An 18,395-nucleotide genomic window follows, 5' to 3' on the forward strand; every position below is an offset into this window, starting at 1 on the left:
ATGATACAAGGTATCTTGTACATAGAGAGAAAGGGAGAATAGGCAGACTTGTGATTCAAAGATTTGGTGACCTTGGATGGGTGGGTTGAATGAAGAAGTGAACCTGGTTTCTGGGAAAGGAGTATCGAGATGAAGATGAGGAAAAGTGAACATGGACCACATTCATAGGTTAGAGAAATACATTTAATAGGTTGAATGGTTTTGAAAAGTGAACTTCGAGCAGTAATTGTTGTTTTTTAAATTGCAAAGAAATTAAAAATGAATGTGGGATTGGAGGCACACTCTGAGCAGAAAAGCACCATAAGCTGCTATGGTGCAACTCAAGATGGTGAATAGAACCTTTAATATGATGATGCTCTTCTTTTGCTAGTTTTTTCGAGTCACCTTTTATTGTAAGTAGCTGATACAGCATTTTTTGCAGCTCTTCAGTTTATGGTTATCATGTGAGAACACTGTTTTCATCATATTTATTATTCTACAAATGTATTTTTAAATGCACTGATGTGGTGTTTGCATGAAATGCAAGGTGGCACATCATGGAATGTTTAAACTGAGCATCGCGTAGGATATGTGATATTTGGCACCTAGAGGAGTAGGACACGTAGATCCTATAAGAAGTAAAGACTCTCTAGCAAGGGCCGTCCATACTCTGAGTTTAAACTTTACTTTTTGTGAAATGGTTTATGAAAAACAACACGGCTGCTCCAGGTGAGGCTCGAACTCACAACCTCGGCATGGCTCAGTGCAAGTACTGCTGTATAAGTACCGCGCGCTAACCGATGGCGCCACTGGAGCTCTCTCTTTTCACATCTCCCCAGGTGAGCCATCTACAGCTGACCAAGTAGATGACAGACACTGCTCCATCATTCACTGTGCAAGATCGACTCACATGCTAGCATGTTATCATGACTATTAAAAATACAGTCCAAACGGAATAGATTCTATAATTGTCCTATAACATATGCTCTGTCTATTCAAAACCCCATAGAATTATATCTTGACAGTTCTGACAAAGTCTAGGGGAATCTTATGAATATTTGTAATTAGCACATAGTAAGAATTTCCCAAAAATGAAATGTAGGTCCCTAATTGGGGGAAGACGTGGAATGTGAGATCTTGCCTCAGCTGTTTTTTTTCTTTTTTAGGTACAGTATATTGACACTTCAGTACCTTTTGTGAAGCAAGGTTTCAGATGGGGCTGTAGGGCAGATGAGGTGGCCGAGTGGTTAAGGCGATGGACTGCTAATCCATTGTGCTCTGCACGCGTGGGTTTGAATCCCACCTTCGTCGGAAAGCCATCAGAGTCTCTTTTGATGGCCAGCATTTCTTGTAGTATAATTACACTCTCTTTCAAGACAGAGCCAGGATCCGCTAGATGGGATCATCTGACTGTTCTATTTTAACAAATATGTCAAATAAAGTGAAGTATTTTGTGCGTAATAGAAATGACATCTTTCATGGAGTTTCCAGAGGATTGCCTTTCACTCACTCCTGGCTTATTAACCAGTTTGGATAAATAGATTGATAAGAAAGCAGCTCTTGCTCCTAAAGTTTAGGCCGTCTCAAATGAATGACTGTTAACATATGTCTGCCCCACAGAGACAGATCACTTCTAATAAGTGGGTTCTCTATATGTCACTGATTGCAGACATACTAACTAGAGCTATCGGTATGGTCTTGAATGTGAAAACTCTTATTTTCTCATATGAAAATGTAGTTTTTCATACTTCCAAGAAAAGTGCCTTAAGCATGGTCTTCAATGTGTGCGCGCACGTGGACATTCATATGCAACTACGTTTCCATACAGAGTCTCAAAATCATAGATATATTCATACCTCAGTAAGAATACATGTTGCAATTTACATCCTGCGTGCAGACTGGCCTTGTAGCTCAGTGGCAGAGCACTGGTCTTGTAAACCAGGGGTCATGAGTTCAAGCCTCATCAGGGCCTTTTTACATGAGTCTTTCTGTATGTTGTTTTCAAGTCATTCTTCCCTGGAGTCACACCTTGCTTTAGGATTGCTTATTGCCAAGCTTCCCTTTCCTGCTTTCATATTATCAAGAAAATATCATGAAGATCATTGAATTATAAATTATTGCCTCACCCCTTCCGATCGCCTGACGAACGCCTGACAAACGCCATTCTCACCCTGCCGGGCAAAGCCAAATAAGCCATGCATATTTACAGTTCCTTTGAAAGGCAGAGCGAGGACTAGGACCTCTGTTCCGACTGAATCTGCATCCACAGAAAGGATGTTATAAGGCCCTACAAATTTCACCAAGGAGATGTGAAATTCTTCCCCCATAAAATACTTTTTTTCCCAGATACCCCGGCTCTTAGGCAAATGAGGTTACTCCTCAAAACCCCACCCCCACTCACCATAAATATCCTTCTCTCCTGCTGTCCATTCAAATGATACAAGGTATCTTGTACATAGAGAGAAAGGGAGAATAGGCAGACTTGTGCTTCAAAGATTTGGTGACCTTGGATGGGTGGGTTGAATGAAGAAGTGAACCTGGTTTCTGGGAAAGGAGTATCGAGATGAAGATGAGGAAAAGTGAACATGGACCACATTCATAGGTTAGAGAAATACATTTAATAGGTTGAATGGTTTTGAAAAGTGAACTTCGAGCAGTAATTGTTGTTTTTTAAATTCTAAATAAATTAAAAATGAATGTGGGATTGGAGGCACACTCTGAGCAGAAAAGCACCATAAGCTGCTATGGTGCAACTCAAGATGGTGAATAGAACCTTTAATATGATGATGCTCTTCTTTTGCTAGTTTTTTCGAGTCACCTTTTATTGTAAGTAGCTGATACAGCATTTTTTGCAGCTCTTCAGTTTATGGTTATCATGTGAGAACACTGTTTTCATCATATTTATTATTCTACAAATGTATTTTTAAATGCACTGATGTGGTGTTTGCATGAAATGCAAGATGGCACATCATGGAATGTTTAAACTGAGCATCGCGTAGGATATGTGATATTTGGCACCCAGAGGAGTAGGACACGTAGATCCTATAAGAAGTAAAGACTCTCTAGCAAGGGCCGTCCATACTCTGAGTTTAAACTTTACTTTTTGTGAAATGGTTTATGAAAAACAACACGGCTGCTCCAGGTGAGGCTCGAACTCACAACCTCGGCATGGCTCAGTGCAAGTACTGCTGTATAATTACCAAGCGCTAACCGATTGCGCCACTGGAGCTCTCTCTTTTCACATCTCCCCAGGTGAGCCATCTACAGCTGACCAAGTAGATGACAGACACTGCTCCATCATTCACTGTGCAAGATCGACTCACATGCTAGCATGTTATCATGACTATTAAAAATACAGTCCTTAGATTCTATAATTGTCCTATAACATATGCTCTGTCTATTCAAAACCCCATAGAATTATATCTTGACAGTTCTGACAAAGTCTAGGGGAATCTTATGAATATTTGTAATTAGCACATAGTAAGAATTTCCCAAAAATGAAATGTAGGTCCCTAATTGGGGGAAGACGTGGAATGTGAGATCTTGCCTCAGCTGTTTTTTTTCTTTTTTAGGTACAGTATATTGACACTTCAGTACCTTTTGTGAAGCAAGGTTTCAGATGGGGCTGTAGGGCAGATGAGGTGGCCGAGTGGTTAAGGCGATGGACTGCTAATCCATTGTGCTCTGCACGCGTGGGTTCGAATCCCACCTTCGTCAGGAAGCCATCAGAGTCTCTTTTGATGGCCAGCATTTCTTGTAGTATAATTACACTCTCTTTCAAGACAGAGCCAGGATCCGCTAGATGGGATCATCTGACTGTTCCATTTTAACAAATATGTCAAATAAAGTGAAGTACTTTGTGCGTAATAGAAATTAGATCTTTCATGGAGTTTCCAGAGGATTGCCTTTCACTCACTCCTGGCTTATTAACCAGTTTGGATAAATAGATTGATAAGAAAGCAGCTCTTACTCCTAAAGTTTAGGCCGTCTCAAATGAATGACTGTTAACATATGTCTGCCCCACAGAGACAGATCACTTCTAATAAGTGGGTTCTCTATATGTCACTGATTGCAGACATACTAACTAGAGCTATCGGTATGGTCTTGAATGTGAAAACTCTTATTTTCTCATATGAAAAAGTAGTTTTTCATACTTCCAAGAAAAGTGCCTTAAGCATGGTCTTCAATGTGTGCGCGCACGTGGACATTCATATGCAACTACGTTTCCATACAGAGTCTCAAAATCATAGATATATTCATACCTCAGTAAGAATACATGTTGCAATTTACATCCTGCGTGCAGACTGGCCTTGTAGCTCAGTGGCAGATCACTGGTCTTTTAAACCAGGGGTCATGAGTTCAAGCCTCATCAGGGCCTTTTTACATGAGTCTTTCTGTATGTTGTTTTCAAGTCATTCTTCCCTGGAGTCACACCTTGCTTTAGGATTGCTTATTGCCAAGCTTCCCTTTCCTGCTTTCATATTATCAAGAAAATATCATGAAGATCATTGAATTATAAATTATTGCCTCACCCCTTCCGATCGCCTGACGAACGTCTGACAAACGCCATTCTCACCCTGCCGGGCAAAGCCAAATAAGCCATGCATATTTACAGTTCCTTTGAAAGGCAGAGCGAGGACTAGGACCTCTGTTCCGACTGAATCTGCATCCACAGAAAGGATGTTATAAGGCCCTACAAATTTCACCAAGGAGATGTGAAATTCTTCCCCCATAAAATACTTTTTTTCCCAGATACCCCGGCTCTTAGGCAAATGAGGTTACTCCTCAAAACCCCACCCCCACTCACCATAAATATCCTTCTCTCCTGCTGTCCATTCAAATGATACAAGATATCTTGTACATAGAGAGAAAGGGAGAATAGGCAGACTTGTGCTTCAAAGATTTGGTGACCTTGGATGGGTGGGTTGAATGAAGAAGTGAACCTGGTTTCTGGGAAAGGAGTATCGAGATGAAGATGAGGAAAAGTGAACATGGACCACATTCATAGGTTAGAGAAATACATTTAATAGGTTGAATGGTTTTGAAAAGTGAACTTCGAGCAGTAATTGTTGTTTTTTAAATTGCAAATAAATTAAAAATGAATGTGGAATTGGAGGCACACTCTGAGCAGAAAAGCACCATAAGCTGCTATGGTGCAACTCAAGATGGTGAATAGAACCTTTAATATGATGATGCTCTTCTTTTGCTAGTTTTTTTGAGTCACCTTTTATTGTAAGTAGCTGATACAGCATTTTTTGCAGCTCTTCAGTTTATGGTTATCATGTGAGAACACTGTTTTCATCATATTTATTATTCTACAAATGTATTTTTAAATGCACTGATGTGGTGTTTGCATGAAATGCAAGATGGCACATCATGGAATGTTTAAACTGAGCATCACGTAGGATATGTGATATTTGGCACCCAGAGGAGTAGGACACGTAGATCCTATAAGAAGTAAAGACTCTCTAGCAAGGGCCGTCCATACTCTGAGTTTAAACTTTACTTTTTGTGAAATGGTTTATGAAAAACAACACGGCTGCTCCAGGTGAGGCTCGAACTCACAACCTCGGCATGGCTCAGTGCAAGTACTGCTGTATAAGTACCGCACGCTAACCGATTGCGCCACTGGAGCTCTCTCTTTTCACATCTCCCCAGGTGAGCCATCTACAGCTGACCAAGTAGATGACAGACACTGCTCCATCATTCACTGTGCAAGATCGACTCACATGCTAGCATGTTATCATGACTATTAAAAATACAGTCCTTAGATTCTATAATTGTCCTATAACATATGCTCTGTCTATTCAAAACCCCATAGAATTATATCTTGACAGTTCTGACAAAGTCTAGGGGAATCTTATGAATATTTGTAATTAGCACATAGTAAGAATTTCCCAAAAATGAAATGTAGGTCCCTAATTGGGGGAAGACGTGGAATGTGAGATCTTGCCTCAGCTGTTTTTTTTCTTTTTTAGGTACAGTATATTGACACTTCAGTACCTTTTGTGAAGCAAGGTTTCAGATGGGGCTGTAGGGCAGACGAGGTGGCCGAGTGGTTAAGGCGATGGACTGCTAATCCATTGTGCTCTGCACGCGTGGGTTCGAATCCCACCTTCGTCGGAAAGCCATCAGAGTCTCTTTTGATGGCCAGCATTTCTTGTAGTATAATTACACTCTCTTTCAAGACAGAGCCAGGATCCGCTAGATGGGATCATCTGACTGTTCTATTTTAACAAATATGTCAAATAAAGTGAAGTATTTTGTGCGTAATAGAAATTACATCTTTCATGGAGTTTCCAGAGGATTGCCTTTCACTCACTCCTGGCTTATTAACCAGTTTGGATAAATAGATTGATAAGAAAGCAGCTCTTGCTCCTAAAGTTTAGGCCGTCTCAAATGAATGACTGTTAACATATGTCTGCCCCACAGAGACAGATCACTTCTAATAAGTGGGTTCTCTATATGTCACTGATTGCAGACATACTAACTAGAGCTATCGGTATGGTCTTGAATGTGAAAAATCTTATTTTCTCATATGAAAATGTAGTTTTTCATACTTCCAAGAAAAGTGCCTTAAGCATGGTCTTCAATGTGTGCGCGCACGTGGACATTCATATGCAACTACGTTTCCATACAGAGTCTCAAAATCATAGATATATTCATACCTCAGTAAGAATACATGTTGCAATGTACATCCTGCGTGCAGACTGGCCTTGTAGCTCAGTGGCAGAGCACTGGCCTTGTAAACCAGGGGTCATGAGTTCAAGCCTCATCAGGGCCTTTTTACATGAGTCTTTCTTTATGTTGTTTTCAAGTCATTCTTCCCTGGAGTCACACCTTGCTTTAGGATTGCTTATTGCCAAGCTTCCCTTTCCTGCTTTCATATTATCAAGAAAATATCATGAAGATCATTGAATTATAAATTATTGCCTCACCCCTTCCGATCGCCTGACGAACGCCTGACAAACGCCATTCTCACCCTGCCGGGCAAAGCCAAATAAGCCATGCATATTTACAGTTCCTTTGAAAGGCAGAGCGAGGACTAGGACCTCTGTTCCGACTGAATCTGCATCCACAGAAAGGATGTTATAAGGCCCTACAAATTTCACCAAGGAGATGTGAAATTCTTCCCCCATAAAATACTTTTTTTCCCAGATACCCCGGCTCTTAGGCAAATGAGGTTACTCCTCAAAACCCCACCCCCACTCACCATAAATATCCTTCTCTCCTGCTGTCCATTCAAATGATACAAGGTATCTTGTACATAGAGAGAAAGGGAGAATAGGCAGACTTGTGCTTCAAAGATTTGGTGACCTTGGATGGGTGGGTTGAATGAAGAAGTGAACCTGGTTTCTGGGAAAGGAGTATCGAGATGAAGATGAGGAAAAGTGAACATGGACCACATTCATAGGTTAGAGAAATACATTTAATAGGTTGAATGGTTTTGAAAAGTGAACTTCGAGCAGTAATTGTTGTTTTTTAAATTGCAAATAAATTAAAAATGAATGTGGGATTGGAGGCACACTCTGAGCAGAAAAGCACCATAAGCTGCTATGGTGCAACTCAAGATGGTGAATAGAACCTTTAATATGATGATGCTCTTCTTTTGCTAGTTGCTTCGAGTCACCTTTTATTGTAAGTAGCTGATACAGCATTTTTTGCAGCTCTTCAGTTTATGGTTATCATGTGAGAACACTGTTTTCATCATATTTATTATTCTACAAATGTATTTTTAAATGCACTGATGTGGTGTTTGCATGAAATGCAAGATGGCACATCATGGAATGTTTAAACTGAGCATCGCGTAGGATATGTGATATTTGGCACCCAGAGGAGTAGGACACGTAGATCCTATAAGAAGTAAAGACTCTCTAGCAAGGGCCGTCCATACTCTGAGTTTAAACTTTACTTTTTGTGAAATGGTTTATGAAAAACAACACGGCTGCTCCAGGTGAGGCTCGAACTCACAACCTCGGGATGGCTCAGTGCAAGTACTGCTGTATAAGTACCGCGCGCTAACCGATTGCGCCACTGGAGCTCTCTCTTTTCACATCTCCCCAGGTGAGCCATCTACAGCTGACCAAGTAGATGACAGACACTGCTCCATCATTCACTGTGCAAGATCGACTCACATGCTAGCATGTTATCATGACTATTAAAAATACAGTCCAAACGGAATAGATTCTATAATTGTCCTATAACATATGCTCTGTCTATTCAAAACCCCATAGAATTACATCTTGACAGTTCTGACAAAGTCTAGGGGAATCTTCTGAATATTTGTAATTAGCACATAGTAAGAATTTCCCAAAAATGAAATGTAGGTCCCTAATTGGGGGAAGACGTGGAATGTGAGATCTTGCCTCAGCTGTTTTTTTTCTTTTTTAGGTACAGTATATTGACACTTCAGTACCTTTTGTGAAGCAAGGTTTCAGATGGGGCTGTAGGGCAGACGAGGTGGCCGAGTGGTTAAGGCGATGGACTGCTAATCTATTGTGCTCTGCAGGCGTGGGTTCGAATCCCACCTTCGTCGGAAAGCCATCAGAGTCTCTTTTGATGGCCAGCATTTCTTGTAGTATAATTACACTCTCTTTCAAGACAGAGCCAGGATCCGCTAGATGGGATCATCTGACTGTTCCATTTTAACAAATATGTCAAATAAAGTGAAGTATTTTGTGCGTAATAGAAATTAGATCTTTCATGGAGTTTCCAGAGGATTGCCTTTCACTCACTCCTGGCTTATTAACCAGTTTGGATAAATAGATTGATAAGAAAGCAGCTCTTACTCCTAAAGTTTAGGCCGTCTCAAATGAATGACTGTTAACATATGTCTGCCCCACAGAGACAGATCACTTCTAATAAGTGGGTTCTCTATATGTCACTGATTGCAGACATACTAACTAGAGCTATCAGTATGGTCTTGAATGTGAAAACTCTTATTTTCTCATATGAAAATGTAGTTTTTCATACTTCCAAGAAAAGTGCCTTAAGCATGGTCTTCAATGTGTGCGCGCACGTGGACATTCATATGCAACTACGTTTCCATACAGAGTCTCAAAATCATAGATATATTCATACCTCAGTAAGAATACATGTTGCAATTTACATCCTGCGTGCAGACTGGCCTTGTAGCTCAGTGGCAGAGCACTGGTCTTGTAAACCAGGGGTCATGAGTTCAAGCCTCATCAGGGCCTTTTTACATGAGTCTTTCTGTATGTTGTTTTCAAGTCATTCTTCCCTGGAGTCACACCTTGCTTTAGGATTGCTTATTGCCAAGCTTCCCTTTCCTGCTTTCATATTATCAAGAAAATATCATGAAAATCATTGAATTATAAATTATTGCCTCACCCCTTCCGATCGCCTGACGAACGCCTGACAAATGCCATTCTCACCCTGCCGGGCAAAGCCAAATAAGCCATGCATATTTACAGTTCCTTTGAAAGGCAGAGCGAGGACTAGGACCTCTGTTCCGACTGAATCTGCATCCACAGAAAGGATGTTATAAGGCCCTACAAATTTCACCAAGGAGATGTGAAATTCTTCCCCCATAAAATACTTTTTTTCCCAGATACCCCGGCTCTTAGGCGAATGAGGTTACTCCTCAAAACCCCACCCCCACTCACCATAAATATCCTTCTCTCCTGCTGTCCATTCAAATGATACAAGGTATCTTGTACATAGAGAGAAAGGGAGAATAGGCAGACTTGTGCTTCAAAGATTTGGTGACCTTGGATGGGTGGGTTGAATGAAGAAGTGAACCTGGTTTCTGGGAAAGGAGTATCGAGATGAAGATGAGGAAAAGTGAACATGGACCACATTCATAGGTTAGAGAAATACATTTAATAGGTTGAATGGTTTTGAAAAGTGAACTTCGAGCAGTAATTGTTGTTTTTTAAATTGCAAAGAAATTAAAAATGAATGTGGGATTGGAGGCACACTCTGAGCAGAAAAGCACCATAAGCTGCTATGGTGCAACTCAAGATGGTGAATAGAACCTTTAATATGATGATGCTCTTCTTTTGCTAGTTTTTTCGAGTCACCTTTTATTGTAAGTAGCTGATACAGCATTTTTTGCAGCTCTTCAGTTTATGGTTATCATGTGAGAACACTGTTTTCATCATATTTATTATTCTACAAATGTATTTTTAAATGCACTGATGTGGTGTTTGCATGAAATGCAAGATGGCACATCATGGAATGTTTAAATTGAGCATCGCGTAGGATATGTGATATTTGGCACCCAGAGGAGTAGGACACGTAGATCCTATAAGAAGTACAGACTCTCTAGCAAGGGCCGTCCATACTCTGAGTTTAAACTTTACTTTTTGTGAAATGGTTTATGAAAAACAACACGGCTGCTCCAGGTGAGGCTCGAACTCACAACCTCGGCATGGCTCAGTGCAAGTACTGCTGTATAAGTACCGCACGCTAACCGATTGCGCCACTGGAGCTCTCTCTTTTCACATCTCCCCAGGTGAGCCATCTACAGCTGACCAAGTAGATGACAGACACTGCTCCATCATTCACTGTGCAAGATCGACTCACATGCTAGCATGTTATCATGACTATTAAAAATACAGTCCAAACGGAATAGATTCTATAATTGTCCTATAACATATGCTCTGTCTATTCAAAACCCCATAGAATTATATCTTGACAGTTCTGACAAAGTCTAGGGGAATCTTATGAATATTTGTAATTAGCACATAGTAAGAATTTCCCAAAAATGAAATGTAGGTCCCTAATTGGGGGAAGACGTGGAATGTGAGATCTTGCCTCAGCTGTTTTTTTTCTTTTTTAGGTACAGTATATTGACACTTCAGTACCTTTTGTGAAGCAAGGTTTCAGATGGGGCTGTAGGGCAGAAGAGGTGGCCGAGTGGTTAAGGCGATGGACTGCTAATCCATTGTGCTCTGCACGCGTGGGTTCGAATCCCACCTGCGTCGGAAAGCCATCAGAGTCTCTTTTGATGGCCAGCATTTCTTGTAGTATAATTACACTCTCTTTCAAGACAGAGCCAGGATCCGCTAGATGGGATCATCTGACTGTTCCATTTTAACAAATATGTCAAATAAAGTGAAGTATTTTGTGCGTAATAGAAATTAGATCTTTCATGGAGTTTCCAGAGGATTGCCTTTCACTCACTCCTGGCTTATTAACCAGTTTGGATAAATAGATTGATAAGAAAGCAGCTCTTACTCCTAAAGTTTAGGCCGTCTCAAATGAATGACTGTTAACATATGTCTGCCCCACAGAGACAGATCACTTCTAATAAGTGGGTTCTCTATATGTCACTGATTGCAGACATACTAACTAGAGCTATCAGTATGGTCTTGAATGTGAAAACTCTTATTTTCTCATATGAAAATGTAGTTTTTCATACTTCCAAGAAAAGTGCCTTAAGCATGGTCTTCAATGTGTGCGCGCACGTGGACATTCATATGCAACTACGTTTCCATACAGAGTCTCAAAATCATAGATATATTCATACCTCAGTAAGAATACATGTTGCAATTTACATCCTGCGTGCAGACTGGCCTTGTAGCTCAGTGGCAGAGCACTGGTCTTGTAAACCAGGGGTCATGAGTTCAAGCCTCATCAGGGCCTTTTTACATGAGTCTTTCTGTATGTTGTTTTCAAGTCATTCTTCCCTGGAGTCACACCTTGCTTTAGGATTGCTTATTGCCAAGCTTCCCTTTCCTGCTTTCATATTATCAAGAAAATATCATGAAGATCATTGAATTATAAATTATTGCCTCACCCCTTCCGATCGCCTGACGAACGCCTGACAAATGCCATTCTCACCCTGCCGGGCAAAGCCAAATGAGCCATGCATATTTACAGTTCCTTTGAAAGGCAGAGCGAGGACTAGGACCTCTGTTCCGACTGAATCTGCATCCACAGAAAGGATGTTATAAGGCCCTACAAATTTCACCAAGGAGATGTGAAATTCTTCCCCCATAAAATACTTTTTTTCCCAGATACCCCGGCTCTTAGGCAAATGAGGTTACTCCTCAAAACCCCACCCCCACTCACCATAAATATCCTTCTCTCCTGCTGTCCATTCAAATGATACAAGGTATCTTGTACATAGAGAGAAAGGGAGAATAGGCAGACTTGTGCTTCAAAGATTTGGTGACCTTGGATGGGTGGGTTGAAAGAAGAAGTGAACCTGGTTTCTGGGAAAGGAGTATCGAGATGAAGATGAGGAAAAGTGAACATGGACCACATTCATAGGTTAGAGAAATACATTTAATAGGTTGAATGGTTTTGAAAAGTGAACTTCGAGCAGTAATTGTTGTTTTTTAAATTGCAAAGAAATTAAAAATGAATGTGGGATTGGAGGCACACTCTGAGCAGAAAAGCACCATAAGCTGCTATGGTGCAACTCAAGATGGTGAATAGAACCTTTAATATGATGATGCTCTTCTTTTGCTAGTTTTTTCGAGTCACCTTTTATTGTAAGTAGCTGATACAGCATTTTTTGCAGCTCTTCAGTTTATGGTTATCATGTGAGAACACTGTTTTCATCATATTTATTATTCTACAAATGTATTTTTAAATGCACTGATGTGGTGTTTGCATGAAATGCAAGATGGCACATCATGGAATGTTTAAACTGAGCGTCGCGTAGGATATGTGATATTTGGCACCCAGAGGAGTAGGACACGTAGATCCTATAAGAAGTAAAGACTCTCTAGCAAGGGCCGTCCATACTCTGAGTTTAAACTTTACTTTTTGTGAAATGGTTTATGAAAAACAACACGGCTGCTCCAGGTGAGGCTCGAACTCACAACCTCGGCATGGCTCAGTGCAAGTACTGCTGTATAAGTACCAAGCGCTAACCGATTGCGCCACTGGAGCTCTCTCTTTTCACATCTTCCCAGGTGAGCCATCTACAGCTGACCAAGTAGATGACAGACACTGCTCCATCATTCACTGTGCAAGATCGACTCACATGCTAGCATGTTATCATGACTATTAAAAATACAGTCCTTAGATTCTATAATTGTCCTATAACATATGCTCTGTCTATTCAAAACCCCATAGAATTATATCTTGACAGTTCTGACAAAGTCTAGGGGAATCTTCTGAATATTTGAAATTAGCACATAGTAAGAATTTCCCAAAAATGAAATGTAGGTCCCTAATTGGGGGAAGACGTGGAATGTGAGATCTTGCCTCAGCTGTTTTTTTTCTTTTTTAGGTACAGTATATTGACACTTCAGTACCTTTTGTGAAGCAAGGTTTCAGATGGGGCTGTAGGGCAGACGAGGTGGCCGAGTGGTTAAGGCGATTGACTGCTAATCTATTGTGCTCTGCAGGCGTGGGTTCGAATCCCACCTTCGTCGGAAAGCCATCAGAGTCTCTTTTGATGGCCAGCATTTCTTGTAGTATAATTACACTCTCTTTCAAGACAGAGCCAGGATCCGCTAGATGGGATCATCTGACTGTTCCATTTTAACAAATATGTCAAATAAAGTGAAGTATTTTGTGCGTAATAGAAATTAGATCTTTCATGGAGTTTCCAGAGGATTGCCTTTCACTCACTCCTGGCTTATTAACCAGTTTGGATAAATAGATTGATAAGAAAGCAGCTCTTACTCCTAAAGTTTAGGCCGTCTCAAATGAATGACTGTTAACATATGTCTGCCCCACAGAGACAGATCACTTCTAATAAGTGGGTTCTCTATATGTCACTGATTGCAGACATACTAACTAGAGCTATCAGTATGGTCTTGAATGTGAAAACTCTTATTTTCTCATATGAAAATGTAGTTTTTCATACTTCCAAGAAAAGTGCCTTAAGCATGGTCTTCAATGTGTGCGCGCACGTGGACATTCATATGCAACTACGTTTCCATACAGAGTCTCAAAATCATAGATATATTCATACCTCAGTAAGAATACATGTTGCAATTTACATCCTGCGTGCAGACTGGCCTTGTAGCTCAGTGGCAGAGCACTGGTCTTGTAAACCAGGGGTCATGAGTTCAAGCCTCATCAGGGCCTTTTTACATGAGTCTTTCTGTATGTTGTTTTCAAGTCATTCTTCCCTGGAGTCACACCTTGCTTTAGGATTGCTTATTGCCAAGCTTCCCTTTCCTGCTTTCATATTATCAAGAAAATATCATGAAGATCATTGAATTATAAATTATTGCCTCACCCCTTCCGATCGCCTGACGAACGCCTGACAAATGCCATTCTCACCCTGCCGGGCAAAGCCAAATAAGCCATGCATATTTACAGTTCCTTTGAAAGGCAGAGCGAGGACTAGGACCTCTGTTCCGACTGAATCTGCATCCACAGAAAGGATGTTATAAGGCCCTACAAATTTCACCAAGGAGATGTGAAATTCTTCCCCCATAAAATACTTTTTTTCCCAGATACCCCGGCTCTTAGGCAAATGAGGTTACTCCTCAAAACCCCACCCCCACTCACCATAAATATCCTTCTCTCCTGCTGTCCATTCAAATGATACAAGGTATCTTGTACATAGAGAGAAAGGGAGAATAGGCAGACTTGTGCTTCAAAGATTTGGTGACCTTGGATGGGTGGGTTGAATGAAGAAGTGAACCTGGTTTCTGGGAAAGGAGTATCGAGATGAAGATGAGGAAAAGTGAACATGGACCACATTCATAGGTTAGAGAAATACATTTAATAGGTTGAATGGTTTTGAAAAGTGAACTTCGAGCAGTAATTGTTGTTTTTTAAATTGCAAAGAAATTAAAAATGAATGTGGGATTGGAGGCACACTCTGAGCAGAAAAGCACCATAAGCTGCTATGGTGCAACTCAAGATGGTGAATAGAACCTTTAATATGATGATGCTCTTCTTTTGCTAGTTTTTTCGAGTCACCTTTTATTGTAAGTAGCTGATACAGCATTTTTTGCAGCTCTTCAGTTTATGGTTATCATGTGAGAACACTGTTTTCATCATATTTATTATTCTACAAATGTATTTTTAAATGCAATGATGTGGTGTTTGCATGAAATGCAAGATGGCACATCATGGAATGTTTAAACTGAGCATCGCGTAGGATATGTGATATTTGGCACCCAGAGGAGTAGGACACGTAGATCCTATAAGAAGTAAAGACTCTCTAGCAAGGGCCGTCCATACTCTGAGTTTAAACTTTACTTTTTGTGAAATGGTTTATGAAAAACAACACGGCTGCTCCAGGTGAGGCTCGAACTCACAACCTCGGCATGGCTCAGTGCAAGTACTGCTGTATAAGTACCGCACGCTAACCGATTGCGCCACTGGAGCTCTCTCTTTTCACATCTCCCCAGGTGAGCCATCTACAGCTGACCAAGTAGATGACAGACACTGCTCCATCATTCACTGTGCAAGATCGACTCACATGCTAGCATGTTATCATGACTATTAAAAATACAGTCCAAACGGAATAGATTCTATAATTGTCCTATAACATATGCTCTGTCTATTCAAAACCCCATAGAATTATATCTTGACAGTTCTGACAAAGTCTAGGGGAATCTTATGAATATTTGTAATTAGCACATAGTAAGAATTTCCCAAAAATGAAATGTAGGTCCCTAATTGGGGGAAGACGTGGAATGTGAGATCTTGCCTCAGCTGTTTTTTTTCTTTTTTAGGTACAGTATATTGACACTTCAGTACCTTTTGTGAAGCAAGGTTTCAGATGGGGCTGTAGGGCAGACGAGGTGGCCGAGTGGTTAAGGCGATGGACTGCTAATCCATTGTGCTCTGCACGCGTGGGTTCGAATCCCACCTGCGTCGGAAAGCCATCAGAGTCTCTTTTGATGGCCAGCATTTCTTGTAGTATAATTACACTCTCTTTCAAGACAGAGCCAGGATCCGCTAGATGGGATCATCTGACTGTTCCATTTTAACAAATATGTCAAATAAAGTGAAGTATTTTGTGCGTAATAGAAATTAGATCTTTCATGGAGTTTCCAGAGGATTGCCTTTCACTCACTCCTGGCTTATTAACCAGTTTGGATAAATAGATTGATAAGAAAGCAGCTCTTACTCCTAAAGTTTAGGCCGTCTCAAATGAATGACTGTTAACATATGTCTGCCCCACAGAGACAGATCACTTCTAATAAGTGGGTTCTCTATATGTCACTGATTGCAGACATACTAACTAGAGCTATCAGTATGGTCTTGAATGTGAAAACTCTTATTTTCTCATATGAAAATGTAGTTTTTCATACTTCCAAGAAAAGTGCCTTAAGCATGGTCTTCAATGTGTGCGCGCACGTGGACATTCATATGCAACTACGTTTCCATACAGAGTCTCAAAATCATAGATATATTCATACCTCAGTAAGAATACATGTTGCAATTTACATCCTGCGTGCAGACTGGCCTTGTAGCTCAGTGGCAGAGCACTGGTCTTGTAAACCAGGGGTCATGAGTTCAAGCCTCATCAGGGCCTTTTTACATGAGTCTTTCTGTATGTTGTTTTCAAGTCATTCTTCCCTGGAGTCACACCTTGCTTTAGGATTGCTTATTGCCAAGCTTCCCTTTCCTGCTTTCATATTATCAAGAAAATATCATGAAGATCATTGAATTATAAATTATTGCCTCACCCCTTCCGATCGCCTGACGAACGCCTGACAAATGCCATTCTCACCCTGCCGGGCAAAGCCAAATAAGCCATGCATATTTACAGTTCCTTTGAAAGGCAGAGCGAGGACTAGGACCTCTGTTCCGACTGAATCTGCATCCACAGAAAGGATGTTATAAGGCCCTACAAATTTCACCAAGGAGATGTGAAATTCTTCCCCCATAAAATACTTTTTTTCCCAGATACCCCGGCTCTTAGGCAAATGAGGTTACTCCTCAAAACCCCACCCCCACTCACCATAAATATCCTTCTCTCCTGCTGTCCATTCAAATGATACAAGGTATCTTGTACATAGAGAGAAAGGGAGAATAGGCAGACTTGTGCTTCAAAGATTTGGTGACCTTGGATGGGTGGGTTGAAAGAAGAAGTGAACCTGGTTTCTGGGAAAGGAGTATCGAGATGAAGATGAGGAAAAGTGAACATGGACCACATTCATAGGTTAGAGAAATACATTTAATAGGTTGAATGGTTTTGAAAAGTGAACTTCGAGCAGTAATTGTTGTTTTTTAAATTGCAAAGAAATTAAAAATGAATGTGGGATTGGAGGCACACTCTGAGCAGAAAAGCACCATAAGCTGCTATGGTGCAACTCAAGATGGTGAATAGAACCTTTAATATGATGATGCTCTTCTTTTGCTAGTTTTTTCGAGTCACCTTTTATTGTAAGTAGCTGATACAGCATTTTTTGCAGCTCTTCAGTTTATGGTTATCATGTGAGAACACTGTTTTCATCATATTTATTATTCTACAAATGTATTTTTAAATGCACTGATGTGGTGTTTGCATGAAATGCAAGATGGCACATCATGGAATGTTTAAACTGAGCATCGCGTAGGATATGTGATATTTGGCACCCAGAGGAGTAGGACACGTAGATCCTATAAGAAGTAAAGACTCTCTAGCAAGGGCCGTCCATACTCTGAGTTTAAACTTTACTTTTTGTGAAATGGTTTATGAAAAACAACACGGCTGCTCCAGGTGAGGCTCGAACTCACAACCTCGGCATGGCTCAGTGCAAGTACTGCTGTATAAGTACCGCGCGCTAACCGATTGCGCCACTGGAGCTCTCTCTTTTCACATCTCCCCAGGTGAGCCATCTACAGCTGACCAAGTAGATGACAGACACTGCTCCATCATTCACTGTGCAAGATCGACTCACATGCTAGCATGTTATCATGACTATTAAAAATACAGTCCTTAGATTCTATAATTGTCCTATAACATATGCTCTGTCTATTCAAAACCCCATAGAATTATATCTTGACAGTTCTGACAAAGTCTAGGGGAATCTTATGAATATTTGTAATTAGCACATAGTAAGAATTTCCCAAAAATGAAATGTAGGTCCCTAATTGGGGGAAGACGTGGAATGTGAGATCTTGCCTCAGCTGTTTTTTTTCTTTTTTAGGTACAGTATATTGACACTTCAGTACCTTTTGTGAAGCAAGGTTTCAGATGGGGCTGTAGGGCAGACGAGGTGGCCGAGTGGTTAAGGCGATGGACTGCTAATCCATTGTGCTCTGCACGCGTGGGTTTGAATCCCACCTTCGTCGGAAAGCCATCAGAGTCTCTTTTGATGGCCAGCATTTCTTGTAGTATAATTACACTCTCTTTCAAGACAGAGCCAGGATCCGCTAGATGGGATCATCTGACTGTTCCATTTTAACAAATATGTCAAATAAAGTGAAGTATTTTGTGCGTAATAGAAATTAGATCTTTCATGGAGTTTCCAGAGGATTGCCTTTCACTCACTCCTGGCTTATTAACCAGTTTTGATTAATAGATTGATAAGAAA

General features: G+C 40.7%; 13 non-coding genes across 13 annotated transcripts; 7 read left to right on the plus strand and 6 right to left on the minus strand.

Annotated features, from left to right (window-relative positions):
* Positions 1-1,879: 1,879 nt before the first annotated feature.
* On the plus strand, positions 1,880-1,951 carry TRNAT-UGU (transfer RNA threonine (anticodon UGU)). The gene has a single exon. It is a non-coding gene; the product is annotated as a tRNA-Thr (tRNA).
* Positions 1,952-3,614: 1,663 nt separating this feature from the next.
* Positions 3,615-3,696, plus strand: TRNAS-GCU (transfer RNA serine (anticodon GCU)). Its single transcript has one exon. It is a non-coding gene; the product is annotated as a tRNA-Ser (tRNA).
* Positions 3,697-5,519: 1,823 nt separating this feature from the next.
* On the minus strand, positions 5,520-5,614 carry TRNAI-UAU (transfer RNA isoleucine (anticodon UAU)). Its single transcript has 2 exons — positions 5,577-5,614; positions 5,520-5,555 (listed from the first exon to the last, which is right to left on the minus strand). It is a non-coding gene; the product is annotated as a tRNA-Ile (tRNA).
* Positions 5,615-6,020: 406 nt separating this feature from the next.
* On the plus strand, positions 6,021-6,102 carry TRNAS-GCU (transfer RNA serine (anticodon GCU)). The gene has a single exon. It is a non-coding gene; the product is annotated as a tRNA-Ser (tRNA).
* Positions 6,103-7,925: 1,823 nt separating this feature from the next.
* TRNAI-UAU (transfer RNA isoleucine (anticodon UAU)) lies at positions 7,926-8,020 on the minus strand. Its single transcript has 2 exons — positions 7,983-8,020; positions 7,926-7,961 (listed from the first exon to the last, which is right to left on the minus strand). It is a non-coding gene; the product is annotated as a tRNA-Ile (tRNA).
* A 1,084-nt stretch (positions 8,021-9,104) lies between these two features.
* On the plus strand, positions 9,105-9,176 carry TRNAT-UGU (transfer RNA threonine (anticodon UGU)). The gene has a single exon. It is a non-coding gene; the product is annotated as a tRNA-Thr (tRNA).
* A 1,162-nt stretch (positions 9,177-10,338) lies between these two features.
* On the minus strand, positions 10,339-10,433 carry TRNAI-UAU (transfer RNA isoleucine (anticodon UAU)). Its single transcript has 2 exons — positions 10,396-10,433; positions 10,339-10,374 (listed from the first exon to the last, which is right to left on the minus strand). It is a non-coding gene; the product is annotated as a tRNA-Ile (tRNA).
* A 1,084-nt stretch (positions 10,434-11,517) lies between these two features.
* TRNAT-UGU (transfer RNA threonine (anticodon UGU)) lies at positions 11,518-11,589 on the plus strand. Its single transcript has one exon. It is a non-coding gene; the product is annotated as a tRNA-Thr (tRNA).
* A 1,162-nt stretch (positions 11,590-12,751) lies between these two features.
* Positions 12,752-12,846, minus strand: TRNAI-UAU (transfer RNA isoleucine (anticodon UAU)). The gene is made up of 2 exons: positions 12,809-12,846; positions 12,752-12,787 (listed from the first exon to the last, which is right to left on the minus strand). It is a non-coding gene; the product is annotated as a tRNA-Ile (tRNA).
* A 1,077-nt stretch (positions 12,847-13,923) lies between these two features.
* TRNAT-UGU (transfer RNA threonine (anticodon UGU)) lies at positions 13,924-13,995 on the plus strand. Its single transcript has one exon. It is a non-coding gene; the product is annotated as a tRNA-Thr (tRNA).
* A 1,162-nt stretch (positions 13,996-15,157) lies between these two features.
* On the minus strand, positions 15,158-15,252 carry TRNAI-UAU (transfer RNA isoleucine (anticodon UAU)). Its single transcript has 2 exons — positions 15,215-15,252; positions 15,158-15,193 (listed from the first exon to the last, which is right to left on the minus strand). It is a non-coding gene; the product is annotated as a tRNA-Ile (tRNA).
* A 1,084-nt stretch (positions 15,253-16,336) lies between these two features.
* Positions 16,337-16,408, plus strand: TRNAT-UGU (transfer RNA threonine (anticodon UGU)). The gene has a single exon. It is a non-coding gene; the product is annotated as a tRNA-Thr (tRNA).
* Positions 16,409-17,570: 1,162 nt separating this feature from the next.
* Positions 17,571-17,665, minus strand: TRNAI-UAU (transfer RNA isoleucine (anticodon UAU)). The gene is made up of 2 exons: positions 17,628-17,665; positions 17,571-17,606 (listed from the first exon to the last, which is right to left on the minus strand). It is a non-coding gene; the product is annotated as a tRNA-Ile (tRNA).
* Positions 17,666-18,395: the final 730 nt, after the last annotated feature.

The sequence above is a fragment of the Triturus cristatus genome, chromosome 12 (assembly GCF_964204655.1).
Source record: "Triturus cristatus chromosome 12, aTriCri1.1, whole genome shotgun sequence".
NCBI lineage: Eukaryota > Metazoa > Chordata > Amphibia > Caudata > Salamandridae > Triturus > Triturus cristatus.